The sequence below is a fragment of the Typopeltis vanoorti genome, chromosome 5 (genome assembly GCF_054136105.1).
Source record: "Typopeltis vanoorti isolate ZY-2024b chromosome 5, IOZ_Tvanoo_1.0, whole genome shotgun sequence".
Lineage (NCBI taxonomy): Eukaryota > Metazoa > Arthropoda > Arachnida > Uropygi > Thelyphonidae > Typopeltis > Typopeltis vanoorti.
Genome location: NC_143553.1, coordinates 114,620,287 through 114,626,133, shown reverse-complemented (window position 1 = coordinate 114,626,133; position 5,847 = coordinate 114,620,287).

Below are 5,847 nucleotides of genomic sequence, written 5' to 3'. Positions count from 1 at the left end.
GAATTAGTGTCATCATATAAAGAAAAGATGAAGAGGTTTGCATTCTGAAAATGTTTTATGCTTATAATATATAAAAAGTAATCAGAGAACATCTGAACTAACGGCTAAAATGCGATTAATGGACAATGTGTGGTTTAGTTACCTCCACTATGAGTCATGGAATTGCATTTTCATACATTTAGCATACTATATATTTTATCAGCATAATGATAAAATAAAAAATAAAATAATAACCCCACCTAATGCCTTTTATTTCCAAATAGGTAAGGCCATTTAGTCTAATTAACTTTCGGAAACTGAAAGGTGCCAGGCTCAACCCTTAGTCAATTACAAACTAACTCATCACTATTGGGCAGTGATACACATTGCTACAGGCAATAATACATACTGTTCGGGTTGGAGATCAGATGAGGATATTGTCTGCCCTGCACTTCTCTGCGAATGCTTATGAAAAGCATTATTAGCTTAAGTCGTCCGCGCAGTTAGCCTAGTGGTTTTGCGCTATGCAACCATATATCTGGGGAAGGAGTTTCCTAGGTTCGATTCCCGTCAACGACGTGAGGAACTTAAGGATCTTCCTCACCATAGCCAAGTTAGCCAGTCTTGGACAGCAGGGTTTTTTCCGCAGATTTATCTGGGTTTATTCATCCAGCAAGCAGGCAAACCGATCTTCTGAACACACGGATTACAGCCAGGAATATGGACCCAGCGATAGGCCTGATTCGTCAGCTTATGTCCGAAGCCCGGATAAAATTTTTCGGGACACAGATGGTGCTGTACATTCCCGCAAAAGGGGGGGGGTACCATCACACGGAAAGGAAGGAAGCTTAAGGTCAGCTGTTAGCGATGACTAAGGGTGAAAGTTTGCTACCCCATCAGTCTTCAGAAGGTTAGTTAGGTTAAAGGGCTTTTCGTACTGCCTTTTGGGATAAAATATATTAACCTATTTAGCCATCTTTAGCGACGCAGGCTAAAGAGAATCCCAAACAGTTTTTTCGATATGTTGCAAGTAAAAGAAAAAATGTATATGACAGAATGATTTTAAAGAATGCCGATGGTAGGAGGTAACCGAATTAGTTGATACAGTTGAATTACTGAGAGAGCATTTTACAAGAGTATATAATCCAGGTGGTGACATTGCAGGAATGAATTAACCAATAGATTATACGGGAATTGTGGTGAATGAAGTGGAGGTGAATAGTCTATTACAAAACCTCAATGTCAATTCATGTGCGGGGTTGGATGGTATACCAGATCGTGTCGTAAGAGAAGCGGATAAAGAATTGTCAGTGCCTTTCACCATTTTGTTTAATTTGAGTCTCGGGTCCGGGTTAGTCCCAAGGGGGTGGAAAGAGGGGGAAATAGTTCCGCTGCATAAACGAGGTTCCAAGACTGCTGTTGTAAATGACCGACCGATCAGCATATCAGGAATCATTGTCAAGATCTTGGAGAAAATAGTCAAGATGAAAATACAAGATTGGATAGATAAAAATGGGATACTGTATGGGGGGACAGCATGGTTTTGTGAAGGTTAGATCATGCCTCAGTATTGCTCACTTTTTATAACACGGTGCCGGCTGAACTGGATAAGGGTAATAGATTTACAGTGATTCTACTCGACCTTGCTAAAGCCTTTGATAGGATATCATATGGAATTCTAATCAGTAAACTGCAGCATATGAGGATGGATATAGGGTTGGTGAGATGGATAGGAGGGTGGTTGATGGAGAGATACCAGAGAGTGGTTTATTCAGGAGTGGAGTCCAAAAGACGGCTTGTGACTAGTGGTGTGCCGCAGGGTTCTGTTCTTGGACCTCTACTTTTCAATCTGTTCATTAACGATATAGGAAAGGATCCGAGAGGAACTGTGCATCTGTTTGTGGATTATGCAAAGTTGGGCAGAGCAGTAGTGAATGCTCAGATGTCAAAATTTTGCAGGATGATTTGAATAGTTTGGAGGACTGGGCAAAGGAGAATGGATGTCAATTTAATGTGGAAAAATGTAAGGTTTTGCATTTTGGGGTGAAAATATTAGCAGCAGTATATCACGTTGGTGGAACTGTACTCTAGGAGATTGACGAGGCCAGGGATTTGGGAGTGTTGGTGGAGAGAGAGTTGAAGTTTATCGGACACATCGCAAAAGTGGCAAAATCAGCTCATCAAATCACTTGGTTGCTGAAAAACACTTTAACGAGCAGAGACAAACAGGTTATTGTTCCTCTGTATCGAGCCTCGATAAGACTCCATCTAGGCTACTGTACCCAGATATGGGTGCCAGGGTTTCTTCTGGATGGTGGAGAGGATCCAGAGACGAGTGACCAAGATAAAAGCAGGACTATGGAATGAACGTTATGAGAACAGTTTAAAGATTTGTGGGCTGCAGAAATTGGTTGATAGGTGGAAAAGGGGTCATATGATTGAGACATTGAAATATTTGAAGGATTTCTACAAGATTAATTCAGAAGATATTTTTGAGAATAGGTGTGGCGGTGGGAGGACTAGGGACCATCCATGGAAGCTTAGCAAGGGTGTTAGATCTAGGTTTTTTACTTGGAGAGTGGTAAATGAATAGAATAAGCTGCCAGAGTCTGTTATGGGTGCCATGACCGTAACGGGTTCAAGGTGAAGTATGATAGATACTGAGTGAATGTTGAATAGTTGTTCTTGACATGATGTTGGGCCTCCCTCGATGAGTCTAAGGACTCCTTGGAGCTGCCTGTAATAATAATAATAGTAATATTTATTTAGTTTGCATTTTATAAATCAATTCTCTAACACATTTTATTCTCCAAAGAGAGTAGTCGGAGCTCTTTTAGTTCTAACTTTTATAAATTGGTGTGCTTGTTCTGTGTCTGTCTGCATCCTTAGCTAACATCAAAAGATGTCTCATAGCGTTCTGAGAAGCAGGGTTCATATCTCGAGTTTCTGAAAGGGGAATCTATTCCCCTACAAAAGATTAAGTGACTTGTATACTTGAAAAAAAAGTCTAGTAATTAAATCAGTCAATATAGTCTGTGAATTGAATCGAACCTATAAAGGCCTTTCTTCAGTAAGTCTATATATAGTCCACATTATAACTAACAATCATAATTAAAAATCAAATGAAAATATCTTTACAAGCTATTTGAAAAATAGGAAAATAAGTATGGAAATAGTTACAATCATTCCTATAAAGTACAAGCCATAAGAGTATTCTTAAACAGTGATATTACCGCAGAAATTAAACCAGTAATCGTTTAGGGCTCATATTCTGCAGACGTAGTTTATTTATCGTAACCAGTGGTGATGTCCTCAAAGAGCAATTTTTTTTCCCATTTTATTCCAACTTTCTTGTTTTGCTAACTTAATATATGAAGTAATACATTAACACTTATTAAATCCCTAGTGCCTTTCATTGTAGTTAAGATTGAGGCCACTGTCCATAGAAGAAGATGTTCCCAATCTTATTTGTGTGTGTTCTATGGTTATAGTGGTTATAGATTCCACTTCATATTTCCTCGATTTTTTTTATTTTTTGGTTTCTCGTATTTCAATATTCAAATCAGAAATGTGATTATTATTGTTGTTGTTATTAGATGTCACTTCCATTGGAATCCAAGGACTCATCACAGGCTTTACATTACACTAAATCATCCACAGTTTACACTGCCCCGTCTACTGTCTACTACGCAGTATTTTTGTCATTGAATGGTATATATTCTCTGGCAGATTTTAGCTTTTTTGCGGTAAAAAATTCCTCTGAGAAAAGTCTTCCGCCTCACGGTTAGACTAGCTAATTCACTGAGAAATTCATTAGCTAATTCATCTGAGAAAGAATGAAAAAGTCCATATAAAGATTCGATTCCTATCGCCATCACTAGAAATGAATCCAGATTCCATTCGAGGGTGGTGCAAGTCCCATTGTTTTTCTAATTGTGCGTTGGAGATTTCTGAAGAATATAAAGAAAATAAATAAACGAAATCGAGGTGCGTTAACGAAAATATGCATAAAGTATGCAAACTCGCAAAAACTCTCACCTGGTCGAATAGTAACCAATATGAATAACAGTTTTAGAAAGGACGATGTTTTAAGGTTATGGTATTTGCCAAGGAATGTGTAACTTCTAGTAACTTTTATGATTTTAGATGCACAGAGGGAAAACAAAAGGCACTTATGCCCGTTTTAATAATCGAAAGGAGCTTTTTTCTAGGCTTCTTTTCTACCAATTTCAGAGTTAGTCGATCTTTATCAAACTCGTATCGTTTTCTTCTTATCTTGCAACTCATCAATTTTGACTTGGAAACCGTGGCTCGATAGAGAGGAACAATAACCTGTTCTCTGCTCGTTGTTTTTCAGCAACCAAGTGATTTAATGAGCTGATTTTGCCACTTTTGTGATGTATTCCATAAACTTCGACTCCCTATCCACGAACACTTCCAAATCCCTGGCCTCGTCAATCTCCTGGAGTACAGCTCCACCAATGTGATACCCTGCTGCTAATCGTTTCGCCCCAAAATGCAAAACCATGCATAAGTTTATACAAATAAATCCAGTTAGAAAAAGGTATTTAGGTATTTGTGTAAAGCACGCGGTGGGAAGGTATCTAGTCTCTCAGCATGTTTGTGAGCCGGAGTTCGGTTGCTTACCTACCAGCTTCAGAAAAGTTAGGGCCGAAAGATTGTTACCTGCCTATGCTCTTTTTGTGAATGAAAAGGTTAGAAGAATATTTTTATATCAAGAATCATCTTAATTAGTATTAGTAGCTTGATATCTTGAGATATGAGATGAATTTTTTAATTATATGGAACAAAAGTAGATGAATCAATGGTAGAAAGTTCATCAAGCACTAAGCTATGTCTGCTCGTTGGTACAGTCTCTTTGAAGAAGGGTTAACGTTTTCTTTTGGCATTAAAGTATGATTGCCTAATTGGAGATCATGTTATATAATTTTCCACTGGCATGTGAGAACTGTTCTATCTTATCTTTTCCTCTTTTGTGCAAATGAGCTATCTTTTTATATTCCGTCTTGTCGATCAAACTAGCAATGTGACACTGACAAGTGTTCTTATACATATCTAGATGCTCATACAAAAATGTGCAAGCTTAATGCGGGAGATCTAAGATTGTTTCCATTTGGTTTATCGATTTAAATGTGACTCTCCAAATAACTCTTCAACATGGATGTTTTCTTACAAATAACAGGATAATTTCTCCCTGCAATATTTTTTCGCAGGGGGAAATCGGTCGAAGGAATTTCTCCAGAGCAGATCTTCGACTAATCGGAGTTCTTGTTTCAATACCTCCAGATCTTTTACTATCGATATAGCGCAATTCTTTGACATTTAATCATTAAGAGTTGATTTGACAGTATATGAGTATTTTTGTGTGCATGATATTATTCTAATTTCTGATTAAATTTACATTATCCTTAGCAGTGGAGCGCATGCAACGGGAGCTTTTTAGGTTGAGGAAAAACAATATATAGCAAATGCAACGTAAAATTGGCAATCCGCGTACCATTGAAAATTTATACGAGGTATGAATTTACCAATGAGGCTTTCTGCAAAGGGAAATATGAATGTCTTTTCAAGGACTGATGAAAAATTCAATCAGAATGATTACCTGTTATACATTACCTGAATACCTGTTAACATTACATGTTAAAAACTTTGGTTCTAATTGCAGTAAGTCAGCAAGATTAACTTGTTACTTACTAGCGATTCCATGAAATTCAAGATGCAATAGGTAAGAGTATGATAGCATAATTTGAAAATATTAATCCTTTTTTTAAACGGTTATTCACAAATGAATTACTATTTGACTTAGCGAGTTATGTATTCCTTTACATGCTTTTATGGTTAGTACGT